Source organism: Mytilus edulis, chromosome 12 (assembly GCF_963676685.1).
Source record: "Mytilus edulis chromosome 12, xbMytEdul2.2, whole genome shotgun sequence".
Lineage (NCBI taxonomy): Eukaryota > Metazoa > Mollusca > Bivalvia > Mytilida > Mytilidae > Mytilus > Mytilus edulis.
In genome coordinates, this window is record NC_092355.1 from 69,996,282 (window position 1) to 70,010,821 (window position 14,540).

General features: G+C 32.3%; 1 pseudogene; it reads left to right on the top strand.

The window, feature by feature from the left end:
- The first annotated feature begins 9,726 nt into the window (after positions 1-9,726).
- Positions 9,727-14,086, top strand: LOC139498049 (echotoxin-2-like; annotated as a pseudogene).
- Positions 14,087-14,540: the final 454 nt, after the last annotated feature.

A 14,540-nucleotide genomic window follows, 5' to 3' on the forward strand; every position in this document is an offset into this window, starting at 1 on the left:
TGAGCAACAATATAAACAAACGACCAGTTTGCTATTCCCGTGTCTGTTGTGACGTTTTTGATTTTGACGAACATGATCATTTGTAAATAATTAAGCCAGGGATTTCGTTACCACAAATTAATTAAAACCTTTACTTAATTCTTCGATAAGTATACTATTTGGTTTGGAAGTTTGGTTGTCTGATTTCAAACGGAATAGCACATCCTCATTATTACGAAAAAGCTGTTTCCTGTGCCTGGAAATTTAGAAACGTTCCTGGTAAACTTATCGATCCTTTAAATAAATTTATTCTAAAAGGATACCAATTAAACACTGTAGTAAGATCATTGAATGTTGTTTTATTGGTGATAATATCGATTTTGCAATCATTTAATTATAAGTAAACTAAATATTATAAGTATAATACATATCCACATTTAAGGATCTTATGATATGTCGATATATGTATCTTGGCATTGCACACAAAGTCGTGTTTTTCATTGACTGTTTAGAACGTCTTTACACGAAATCCATTGGATGTTGGATGTGGACTGATTGATAATTTAGTCTAAGATACATAAATTTTTTCATTAGTTATTATTGGCTTTGAACGAGCTGTCAGTAACTGCCAGTACTCTCAAATCAGTGATTAGTTTCATTTTGCTGTTGGGATTAACAAGTACTCGGCCACGTTCATTCTGTGCTTTAGTTATACGTTTTTTTAGTTATCCATCTGATGAGTTTAGCCTTTTCCAACTGATTTGTATAGAACGTTTTTATATATGTTGTACTGTTACATCCGGTTATTGGCAGTTGGGATCCTGCTAACATGTTAACCCCGCCACATTCTGTATGAATGTGCCTGTCCCAAGTCAGGAGTATGTAATTCAGTGGTTGTCGTTTGTTGATGTGTTACATATTTGTTTTTTGGTCATTTTTTGTACACAAATTAGGCCGTTAGTATGAATTGTTGTATATTTGTCATTTCAGGGCCTAATTAAATAATAGTAAAATAATGAGTTAAATTCAGCAAGCAGTTTTGTAATTAAATATGCCAGGTGCGCGTTTTGTCATTACATCTGATCTTTTTATTACCGAACGTGACTTATTCCCGATGGTGACTGTTTTGCTGAGTGTGAATTCGCATTGCTTTAAGACTTATCACGGTACTTTTCCATCCCAAATTCATTCATTTAGTTTTGATGTTATATTTGTAATGGTCATCGGATTTTGTCAAATGTCTAAACGTTTGTAGTTGTAAATCTTATTTTTTCTGTTGTATGCGTGTGATATGGTAAAGATAATTTATCATCCAGTTCATTTATTAAATGACATAGCTAGATAATACTTTTAATTATCTAATTACTACTACAATTTGATAGTAATTAGTATTGTTATTTTCACTGTTGATAATTAATGTCAGATAGTCTTACAAATTTAATTTTGAATTTTATACAAATTCTTGGGAACATGTTTTACAAATTCAAATGTGACGTCATTTTGGGCCTAACACTGGGTTTACGCTAACACGGCTGTGTATTTTTGTAATGTGTCTGTTTTTAATCTATAGCTAGTCACCACTTCAGTTTGATCACGTAGATCTATGATTTAGTCATTTTATAAAATTTACTGTTCATAAAAGTATGAATTATTCTAAATTCTAAATATTGATGATGTTCTTGTCCCAGGCGTATTGGTAACATTTTGTTTTGGGACTTTTGGTCTTCAGTGTCTTCAACTTTGTAATTGTTTTGGCGTCCAAACTTAGCGTCACTGGTTAGTCTTGTGTGGACGTGGCGCACGTCTGCGGTATTAAATTTTTTAACCTGGTACATTTGTGAACTATTATTCATTTGTTTCTCTGTCCTATATTTTCGCTAATTTATTTGTATTGTAGTCCTTTCGTGTAATATTGTCATATTGATGTTATGATTAACATTGCCATTAAAGTGGGAGGTTTTGCATGCCACAAAACCAGGTTCAACCCATCATTTTTATTTCAAAATGCCCTGTACCAAATCAGTGATATGATTATTGTTATATTATAGTTCGTTTACGTGTGTGTTACATTTTAATATTGTGTTTTTGTTGTATGGTAGTTCTCTTATATTTGATGCGTTTACCTCAGTTTTAGTTTAACCCGGATTTGTTTTTTTCTCAATCGATTTATGAATTTCGAACAGCGGTATACTGCTGTTGCCTTTATTTGTCATTAGACAAAGCTTATTTATCATACGAAAACTCAACTGTCACTTTCAAATATATATTGATTTTCTGTCGCAATAGACAACATTTTAGTAGGTGCTTGCATTTCATACATCCAAGCGAGCGATCTTAAAATTAAGAATACTACCGTTAGTAGAAGGTTTGCTATATATCTTTATCTTTTACATCGGTATTGACATGACTATGCGGTATGGGGTTTGCCCATTGTTGAAGCCGTACGGTGATCTATAGTTGTTAATGTCTGTGTCATTTTGGTCTTTTGTGGATAGTTGTCTCATTGGCAATCATACCACATTTTCTTTTTTATATATAGATTGAAGAATTTGACTTATATTCTATGACAAACGTAATGTTTTCAATTTTCCAATTGTCAACTTACAATTTCTTAACAGTAACATGTCCTCTTCCCTATAGCATGTCGTTTATGTATTTCAATTTATACATTTAACTCATGCATTATCACACTTTATAAACTCCATTATCAGAGGTATGTTCCTTATACAAAAACTGCTGCAACAGAATTGTAAGGCAGAACCAATGAAATTGGACTCAACATAACTTTTAAGGTCTCCATCCCAAATAGGTAGAAAGATACTATATATGTGTGTCTTATTTCACTAACGACATGCTCTTGAAGTCTAGATCTTAACATATTTAAGTAATCATCTTATCTGTATTTTTATCGATTGTGTCTTGTTCCAAATTGTGTGTTGTTGATTGAGTGTGGATTCATAAGTAGGCGATTTGTGCATAGCACATGATGTTTATTATGCAAACACCTTGGATATCGACCCTTTTTTATTCATCCGATTCTCTTTTCTTTTAGACCTTGATTTGACTACTTAATCGAAGGTCTAAAAAGCGGGTATCTACTGTTCTTTGTACCTAGATTGTTAACTTAATTGGATTTAATCAAATTCAGTAGTTTACATTCGAGGTAAAGAGTACAGATTGGTGGTAGCGACAATTGGAACATATCCGGCGAAAGATATATCTTAATGTGCTAATTAATTAACTAGCAAAAACCTGTATTTGTCTCGTTTGAAATGTGTTTTGTAACAACGCAAATAAAACAAACTGTAAAAATTTATCAAAAGTACTAGGATAAACATGACATTCGGGGTTTTCTTGTCAGTCATCCCGATATACAAACCATTAATTATACAATGTGTAGAGAATCACTCTTTTTTCAATATCATGTCTAATAATACATTCCAGCTTCCAATACAACTTTTCATTTTTGAATAAGTTTCAGACGTGTTTTACATAGGAATAAGAGTTCAGGAATTGCTGGCATCCGAAAAGCTTTTTACATATACATATATATCTGGACATCATGAACACTAAAACCTAACACTCTATGGTGCATTTAAAATACGCATTTGAAACATGTTATGCCTTATGAGCTAATTTCAAAATGTAAACCTTAATATAATGATTGGTTTAAAGTTTAGGTCACATTTACTAGCTCTAGTTATATAAACGTTATGTGACCAATTTTGTACAAGTTGTGACGATTGCAGTTAAATATGTGATACTTAATAAAAGGAGATAGTAGTTATCCGTTGCATTTTAAGTAGGACATACTTTTATATTCCTAGATTGAGTCTTTTTTACAAGAACATACACTGCCTTATTGTCCAACCAATTAATAAGAAATATATCAACAATTGAATAAATCGTTTGATATTTTGAATAAAATGCTGGTTAGTATAATCATAGGATTTACACTGCGAACCAACTACATCCCTGCAATAATCAATCAAATATAGCATTATTAAAACTTTAATAATCAGTTTGAAAATAAAATAAGTTTTCGTATCTGAATGTGTTTTTCGTTATTTGATTTACTTGTTTTATAACTACAGTTTTGTTTTTTTAAATTTTTCATCCCTATAAAATATACATAAAATGTTATAATATTCAATAAAATTGTCGATTTAAAAGTCTGATTGCTAATCATCTAAAATTCACACAAACCCTTTCCCCGTAATGAAAAACGTATACTTGATTAATATACTTACTGGAAGTTAATTAAAGTAACTGTTGGAAAATTTCTTCTCGACATCATATGCGTAACAATAGTTTATAGCTATTTCGAAAGGTACAAATTGCGCTTCTTTAAAAGCAAACTTGTTCCTCTGCTCTAACTGTGAATGCAATCTTTACACTTAATCCAGTATAACTTGTATGTGTGCTGATATTTTAGTTATAGATGATTTTCCTAATATTTTGTTTTCCTTATACAGATAGATGTAACCAACTACGTGTAATCGTATGTCCTTCAACAACGACATTACATATACATGTACCTTGAAAAATAATAAACTGCCACGACAGAACAAAAGATAAACAAGACAAACTGAAAACGACATAAAAAAAAATGACTGATAGGTACAATTGACAGCCACTGATTTCCAGACTCCCGACTCGTGACAGTCACGAACAGAGCGTTGCTGATTTTGAAACGTTCGCAATTACAAAAGTCTGCCTTGACATTATACAGTGATGCAACAGCACACTAAAAGAATCGATTGTAAAACTCGGTTTGAAAAGTCTTGACTCATCAAATCAAAAATAATCAAAACAAATATTAAGTATTTAAATACAATATATTGTACACTCAATTGCTGAAGCTAGTTCAAGGCCAATTATTTGGTTACATCTTCTGACATCAGACTCGGACTTCTCTTGAACTGAATTTTAATGTGCGTATTGTTATGCGTTTACTTTTCTACATTGGCTAGAGGTATAGGGGGAGGGTTGAGATTTCATAAACATGTTTAACCCCGCCGCATTTTTGCGCCTGTCCCAAGTCAGGAGCCTTTAGCCTTTATTAGTCTTGTATTATTTTCAATTTTAGTTTCTTGTGTACAATTTGGAGTTTAGTATTGGCTTTCATTATCACTGAACTAGTATATATAGTTGTTTAGGGGCCAGCTGAAGGACACCTCCGGTTGCGGGAATTTCTCGCTGCATTGAAGACCTGTTGGTGACCTTCTGCTGTTGTCTGTTCTATGGTCGGGTCGTTGTCTCTTTGACACATTCCCCATTTCCATTCTCAATTTTATTTATGTTAATATCATTTTAATATATTACCCATTACAGAGGTGTTTTCCATGCATGCATTTCGAACTAAAAGACAAATAGAAAGAATTCTGTGTGGTTTGTGTCATAAAAAGAATTGGCACAATAGAGACAAGTATCGTGTCTCAGGGACTGATAAATTCTTCTCTGTATAAAAATACCTCTGATTCAAACAAAAAATATTTGAAACTAACATTATTTCTTTCATTTGGACATGTTTTCGACAAACAATCGGCATTACCTTGGGAACCAAATGTGTTCCACTTCTTGTCCATGTATTTGTTTCTTTATTCATATGAGGCAGACCTCATATTGGAGTTTTTTATGGAGAATAAAAATAATCTAACGTTATCCTTAACTTTACCTTCTTCCATATATGTGATATCATGTCACAAAATAATTCAAAGTATGGTGACTGCGTCGAATGTATCTATCCAGCCAAACTTGGAATGAAGGTTTAAAAAGATACAGCAAAGTCTGCCATCTATTTCTAGAGTTACATATAGAAATTGTCGACCGACGGGGTCGGGTTGAAAACAAATGATATGCTTTAAGCTTATGAATTATAACATTTTCATTTGTTTTTGGAGTATTTGTTGCACTAAAATCAAGAGTAGCAAATGGTGGAGTCGAATAATATCTTAGAATTTTTAAGGTCGTCATCAAAAGTTGTGTAAATAGTTATAAAATTGCCAGGCTTATCATTTAATGGCCCAGGTGCGCGTTTCGTCTACATAAGACTCATCATTGACGTTCATATCAAATTAGTTATAAATTACAAAGTGAAAGAGTATTGATGTGCCAAATATGGCTAAGGTTATCTATGTTTTGGATAAGAAAATCCTTAGTATTTCGAAAAATTCAAAGTTTTGTAAAAAATTACCATATAATCGATAATTATGTCAACACCGAAGTGCTGACTACTGGGCTATCTGCTTCAATGATGACGCCGGATGTGTGCAATTGTTGCAATTTCAATCCCGCCTCTTTTCCTAGAATGGGACAAACGAATAAGATTGGTCACCGGGTTCGTTCTGACGTGAGCATCTCGATGAGTTAAATGATATGCTTGCCCTTCTAGGGCACCTTATTTCACCCCAGTGTTTGGAAGGGTTTGTGTTGCTCAGTTTTAATTTTTCTATGTTGTGTAAGGTAAACTGCTATTTATCGTTTAATCGATTTTTCGTTTGTTATTAATAAACTCATCATAGATACCATGACTAAATTTGTTATATACGCCAGACGCGCGTTTCGTCTACAAAAGACTCATCAGTGACGCTCGAATCCAAAAAGTTAAAGGGGCCAAATAAATTATGAAGTTGAAGAGTAGTACTGACCAAAATTCCTAAAAGTTTTGCCAAACCAGTTTGTTTTCGAGATTTTGTTTGTAACTTTGGTATTTTTTATAAGTAAATATCGATCATCGGTAGTTTAACATTAACATGAACTTATGCAATGCTAAAATAAAGAATCACTAGATTGTCAACTCTATACATGTTCATAACTGTGTAGCAGTAGATTTAAAGCATTCATGTATATAAAATCATAGTTCGTTCCAATTACGAAAATACAATAAATATGGTATTAAACTGGTAAATTAATAACCTTCAGAAATACGTTTACAATAAGAATAATGTCAATAAGCTTACATAAACATCCATTAAACCACCATGAATTTCAAATAAGGATATGATATCCCAATTGTACAATTAATGAATACGTACATAAATCTACAAAGCAAATCTTTGTATCTATGAACTATTATTTAAGGTTTCAAGTACCTTTTTGTAACTCAATGTTTTTACAGTGATAGAAAGATAATACTAATATTAAAATCTAATATATAACTACATAATCAGGCATGGCAACCGAGCTTGGAAATAAAAACCCCACTTTTGAGCTTTTTGTAGACGAAGCGCGGGTCTGGCGTAAATAAAAATAATAATCCTATTATCCATGATGAGTTTATTTACAACCACAGGGTCGATGTCTCTGCTAGTGGAGTTTTAATTCCCAGAGGGTATCACCAGCACAGTAGTCAGCACAGAAGTGCTGACATGAGTTATCTTTGGTATGGTCATATTCATAAATTAATTGTTTACTAAACTTTTGAATTTTTGAAATACTAAGGCTTTTCTACCTCAGGAATAGATTACCTTAGCTGTATTTGGCAAAACTTTTAGGAATTTTGGTCCTCAATACTCTACAACCTCGTACTTTTTTTGACGTTTTTAATTTTGTAGATTCGAGCGTCACTGATGAATCTTTTGTAGACGAAACGCGCGTCTGGCGTAAATTAAAAATAATCCTGGTATCTATGATGAGTTTATCTACTGCTTGATTTATAAAATTTCCCGTGTGAACCTGAAATATCTAATTAAAATCTAGAAAAAAATGACAGATAATGCTGATTATATTGAATTAAAGGACTCTGTCAGTTTTGTAATATATGAATTACATCAAGTTGACCAATCTTAACAGGATTTGGTTAAAACAATTCGGGAACAAGTCTGCTAATAAAGGGGTGACACACTATTCCAGGTTTTTTTTCCCAGTTACTTCACAAGAGGGGCGAAAGATATAAGAGACACAATCACAGGTTACAACCCGTACGTAGTCATGCCCCTTTACCGAGGTTGCGTGAATCAGATGTAGATACTGAAATATTCCAAAGATCTTTTAGAGTATATACAATCTAAGACTTTCTCATATTACAATAGTATTAAAACATATGACTTTTTTTCACTTTACACAAATATTCCCCATTCCAAACTAAAGGACAAAGTGAAAAAGTGCGTACTGCTATGTTTAATAATAAAGAATGGCGAACGTAGATGCAATTAACTTGTCTTGGGGAGGAATAAATCCTACTTTGTAAAGAATCACTCTGATTCACACAAAAAATTCTCTGAAACTGACATTATAAAGATGCTTGATGTCTTGCTTAACAACATATTTGTTACGTTTAGAGGACGTGTTTTTCAAAAGACTCTCGGAATTCCAATGGAAACCAATCGTGCCCCTCTTCTTGACGACTTGTTTCTTTATCATTATGAGGCTGACTCCATATCCATATAAGAATTTCTGGGGAAGAAAGATAAGTAGTTAGCAATATCCTTTAACTTTACTTGTCGCTACATAGATGATGTTCTCTCACTAAATTATTCGAAATTTGGTGACTATGTTGAACGCATCTTTCCCATCGAACTAGAGATAAATGATACAACAGATACAGTTAAGTTTACCTCATATCTTGACTTACATCTAGAAATTGACAATGAGGGTCGGTCGAAAACAAAACTTTACGACAAAAGAGATGATTTCAGCTTCTTAAAGTGAACTTTCCATTTCTATGTACTAATATTCAAGCAGCACCTTCATACGGAGTATGTATCCCAATTGATACGATATTCCCGGGCTTGTATTTCTTATCTCGGTTTCCTTGATAGAGGGCTGCTGCTCACACGGAAGCTATTAAACCAAGAGTTCCAAATGGTGAAGTTGAAATCATCTATTCATAACTTTTATGGACGCCATCAAGAGTTAGTTGACTGTTATGGAATAACCGTTTCACAGATTATATCCTTATATCCTTGGAGCACCTGAGATCACCCCAGTTTTTGTGAGGTTCGTGTTGCTTAGTCTTTAGTTTTCTATGTTGTGTCTTTTGTACTGTTATTTTCCTCTTTTTCTTTTTACTTTTTAGCCATGGCGTTGTCAGTTTATTTTTGTCTGTGAGTTTGACTCTTCCTATGCATTTGCTATGGTATCTGTTTCCCCTCTTTTTCACCAAAACAATATTCATTATTGTTCATCTTGCTTGTTACCATTGTTTATTAGGTTCTGAGCTATTACTATTGCATCTATCTTTAAAACACCGTGCAAACTTCATGAATGCTGAATAGAGTAAATAACTTTTAAATTTTAACAGTATGATAGTTGCATTAAATTTACGTAATTTCCATATTTTCTGAATTGGTATCAAGCGGGCCTGATATAAAAAAAAAACTGTTTCAGCTATTATCACATGCCTTTGCGTAACGTTATCGCATGGCATTCCGGCGTTACTCGGAAAATACCGGAAAGTTCTCCTCAATGGTACGGTTTCAGTGAAAAAAACATATAAAAAAGGATTACAAAAAAATTATCAGGAAAACAAAATAATTATAGTATGTTAAAAAACATGAAACAATAAATGCATTTTCAAAGTCTTCAGCATCATTTAGAAAGAAACTTTACAAAATTGTTGTTGACCTTTCCAAACAGTACTATTACTGTTCATTGTGCTTTCGGTTTTTGTTGTTGTTGCAGTATCTGCGGTGCCGTTCTCATACTTACGCATGTAAATTTTTTATTTTTTTTACTTTGTCATCGTAATTGACATGATATGTTGTTACGAAGTCATTTTAATTTCAGCATATCTTATCATTTATAATGGGTACAAGTGCGTCCAGCAATATCTAGCATGAAGAAGATCTTGACAGTGTTATTCAGACACTTAATTATACAATAGTGTGTGGAATTGAGATTAAGAATTCTACAAAATATACTCTTCATTTACCTAAAACAACAGTTCAGTGGGGATTTTTGTTATCCCCACCGACAACAGCTATCAAATCTGGTGGAAAAGGACATTTTGTAAGTCACTGTACAACATGTAATAAAGCATTTTCATGCTTAAGTTTTGTTCAAAGCTGTATTTTCCCCATGTTGAGTCTATTTTGTTTTATTATCTTCCAATCATTAAAACACTTATGTGACAAATTTTAGTAAAGGATAAACAAATAGTATGCAAAGTCATACTATGATATCAGTAAATATTTGTGTGACTATCTGGTAGTAAATATCAGAATTTATGACTTACAAAAACAATAAGGGAGAAGATTCACTTAGGGTTCAAATTGGCCCTAAATTTTTCATGTTTTTTTTTTAAATTGGGCTTAAAAATTACAAATGTCACATAGAAATATTGGTGATATTACTATTAAGACAAATATATAGTTTTTTAGCTCCTTTCTTTAAAACTTGTGAAGCTATGACCCCTTAAATACACATTATTTGTATTTTAAGATCAATTTTGGTAATATTTTTCCATAATTTTAGTTTTTTTTTATGATAATTAACCTTAGTCGCCATCCACGATCCAAAATGTTTTCCTAAAGCTTTTAGATCAGTAAATTGCAAATATAATCATATTTTAACAAAATGTCCTAAATGGGATTACTTTGTAGAATATTTTTTACTTAATTACTTAAATGAAAAGAACTGACTTATTTCGCATACAGGCTTTAAAAAAAAGTAAAATCACAAAAATATTGAACTCCGTATAAAAATTAAATCAGAAAGTCCCTTATCACATGGCAAAATCAAATGATAAAACATATAAAACGAATGGACAACAATTGTCATTTTCCTGACTTGGTACAGGCATTTTCAAATGTAGAAAATGGTGGATTGAACCTGGTTTTTAGCGCTTAACCTCTCACGTTTACGACAGTCTCATCAAGTTCCGTTATTTTTTCAACGATGCGTGAACAAAACAGATATAATAAATAAAATAGTCAAAATATGGGTCCAGCAGTCATCACTATGTTACAATCTTAAAACAAACAATTTTACAAAAAAGCACAAAAAGAAACATTTACGAACCAAATTGTGATCTTTTGTGTGTTTTATGATATGTTAGGCAATTTGGGCCATAATAGAACCTTGTCCTTTTTCAATGCATTTCAGTGGTATTCAAGTGAAAATTTTCCACAGCTTTATGACAGATTATGAAAGTAAGGGTTAGTTCCCATGTTAGTGTGACAATTGCGATTTTCTCAAATTCTCATTTGGCAATTTTGAAAACTTGTGGAAAATATTTAGGAAAAAATGAAAGGAAGAAATTCTAACAGAACGTTGGGAACTTTTAAAACCATGTTACTTTACTGATTGTGACACACAAACGCAGATTTTACAACAAGAGCATTGTCTACTGGGTTGGTGAATAAATTGTAACAATACTGCAAATTACTTATAGCCTATTCTTATATTTTCTATATAGTGTTTTCTGGACCTTTTTTGCCGTTTCAAATTAAGTGTTCTATTCCCGTTGCGTTGTTACTATCAAGTCGTTTTTTAGCCTTGAATTTCATCATTGTATTTTCGCCGATTATTTTCTTAACAGTAATGTTTTGATCTCAAAGAATAGATTGCCTATGCTACATTTTTACAATTTCCCTGAAATGTCGCTGATATAGTCTGCTTTACTTCGTGTTTGATTTTCAATCTGTTTTGAATGGAGCACCACTGATTATAAGACTTATGTTGACGAAATGCGTGTCTCGCAAACCAAATTTGAAGCCTAGTGTTTTGATCTGGCATAATATCCCCAAAATATCAACGATTTTGTTTACTATTTTCAACAATTGCAAGCTTAAACCGCAACTGCATTCGACCTTGTGCAAAACGAAATTTGCAACTAATTTCATAAAAGATAATTGTTTGAATGAAAGTAATTAAAGGTGGAAGTGACGTTGCGTCAAGCGGAAGAATTTCATATTTATGTAAACGTAAATATAAACTATAGTTTCTACATTTGTATAAATTATTTGTAGCTATAGTTTTTTTTTACATCGACATTCGGTCAAATAAGTTATGTTCTGCAGTTTACGAAAAGAGTTTAAAATAGGTGAAATGCCACCATTGATTTCCCCAATTAGTCTTTGTTAAATGGGCACTTTTTTGTGCAGAATTTATATATTTTTTTTTAATAATAAAAAAAAAATGCTTGGCAATAGTAAAGTTTATACTGTCCAGTATTACTCGATTTATTTCACTTGCGGAGTTTAACCGATTCGCTCACAATTAACTAGTCCATCTATAGATAGGTGTTTTAGGATAAACTCATAAATGAAGTGTCCGGTCATTGTTTTTTAAATTCCTTTGGTGACACTGATAGGTGATTATCAATCAGTAATAATTATAACAGCAATCACACGTCTTCAAATAGACTGTCCTTATGCAAGTTAAAAAGTAAGCTCCGCCCGATCAGTTGAAATAACATTGGTAATACTATAGACAAATTTTCATATAACATATTTCATCGCGTATTAGTAAAAATCCATTGCTAGAAGAAGTGTGCAACGCACTTTATAGTAAGGCGAGCACGTTGTCCTCGAACTTCCAATTGTAATTGAAACGGGATTTTAGCGAGATTGCTATCAATAGTTCAAAAAATCGATGGCCAAATATGCATTATGGGTAGAGATAAGTTATGCGAAACACCCTTTAACTTAATTAGCACACAGTTAAAAATAATGTTTTAAGTGAAGAAACATGGTTGTCTTACCGCATTTCATGCGATAATGACTCTTATATGTTCAGACATATCCATTCTACAATCAAACCGCATAAAGCATGGACAATTGCGAAACAGTTTTCCTACTTCGTGTCTCCGCCAAGTATGTTATTGACATATGTTTCTATAGTACGTTATGAAGATGAAGATGAACATTTACTTTGCGACAAACAATGACAAATGCGGAAGGTTCGTCTGGAATATCGTTGAACACTTACTGGTATACAAGACAAAAGAGATGATCTATGGCAAGACATTATTAACATTAATCCCATTCAGTTCAGACTTTTCTGGACAGTCTTTCGGCACATGAATTCACAACAACAATTCTCTCTTGCAATACGTCATATGAATTAGAAAACGATGAATTACCGTTTTTCACTAAGACTTGTGTTCGTCACATTGAAAAAATCTACTGAGATTTCTGCAATCGATAGAAGATGTGTCCGTTATCAATATTACTAGTATTGACAGTGCTCATGTTTTCTCATATTAACTTTAACTAGTAACTTTAATTCTTTGTTTTTAATTTTCTGATTTATATATTTCATGTACACCAAATCTAAAGTCATATATACAATACAAGTAACACAGGATTAGGAATGAGTTTAATAGGAATAAACATTCTATTATATATATATATATATTATAAGAATATATGTCGAATTAAACTGAATATTGGCTAAAACAAAACAAATATCCGAAAGTGGTTCAGTCTGTGCAATCTTTGTTGGAAACTAGAATTAAAACACATAAGTGTATTTCGTAATATTATTACTATAAATAGACTAGTTGATTAAACCAAGACAGTATTATCTTTTCAGATTGGTCATAAACACAGCGCCGGTGTAACGGGAACGACAGGTGTTGTATCCTATTTGATTGGCGAGTTTGATTTGCGCATGGTTATTATGTGGTCGGCACCATATAATTTCGATTTTTTTGACAACCGTTTAGCAGTTGGATTTATAAATTCTAAGGAGGATGGGGATATTTACAACCGCATGTATTATGGAATTGACAAAGATTTTGCCAGGAACAATTATTGTAGAAGTTGCAACGCTATATCAAATGAGAGAGATGGCTTTATTATTCAGGGAATCATGGGAACTTCTCATAAATCAAAGGTGGAAGTTGAGTTATCGGAAATAGTTAAAAAGAAATGAAGTTAAAATACATTTGTTACATAATAAAATAATAAGAACTGAAGATTTTAAATGTCAAGTGTCTAAAATAAAATCATTAGTAAAACTATCATCAAAGTGAGAGGGTTAGCGCTATAAAACCAGATCTAATCCACCATTTTCTACATTTGAAAATGCCTGTACCAAGTCAGGAATATGACAGTTCTTGTCCATTCGTTTTTGATGCGTTTTGTTATTTGATTTTGCCATGTGATTATGGACTTTCCGAATTGATTTTCCTCTAAGTTCAGTGTTTTTGTGATTTTACTTTTTATTTATTACAAAATTCATTGAATAAACCTCTAAAAATATATCTTAATTTGTTGGATTGTTGTTTTATTTGCAATCGTACCACATCTCTTTACCTTAATATTGTTGGAACATTGCATTGAAAATTTGTTATAAGCATTAATTCTTTATCTCTTTACTGTTTATAATGCACATCAACCATTTTCAGTCATACCGATGCGACCTTGGGTAAACTGGACAAATTTTCTGTTGCGAAGCTGACCTTGATTAAGGTTCATGTGGACCCTATGGCTAAAATGGCCGTATTTTCATCTCAAAATTTAATCTGAGTACAGGCAAACCTGTGCATTTTGAGAAGTTTTAAGGCATAGCATGCCCTAGATAAAAAGAATTCAAATGCATTGTATGATTTAGAAAATTCATAACTTAACTGAATTTTACCGTACACATTTTTTCGTCCCTGCAGAAGATGA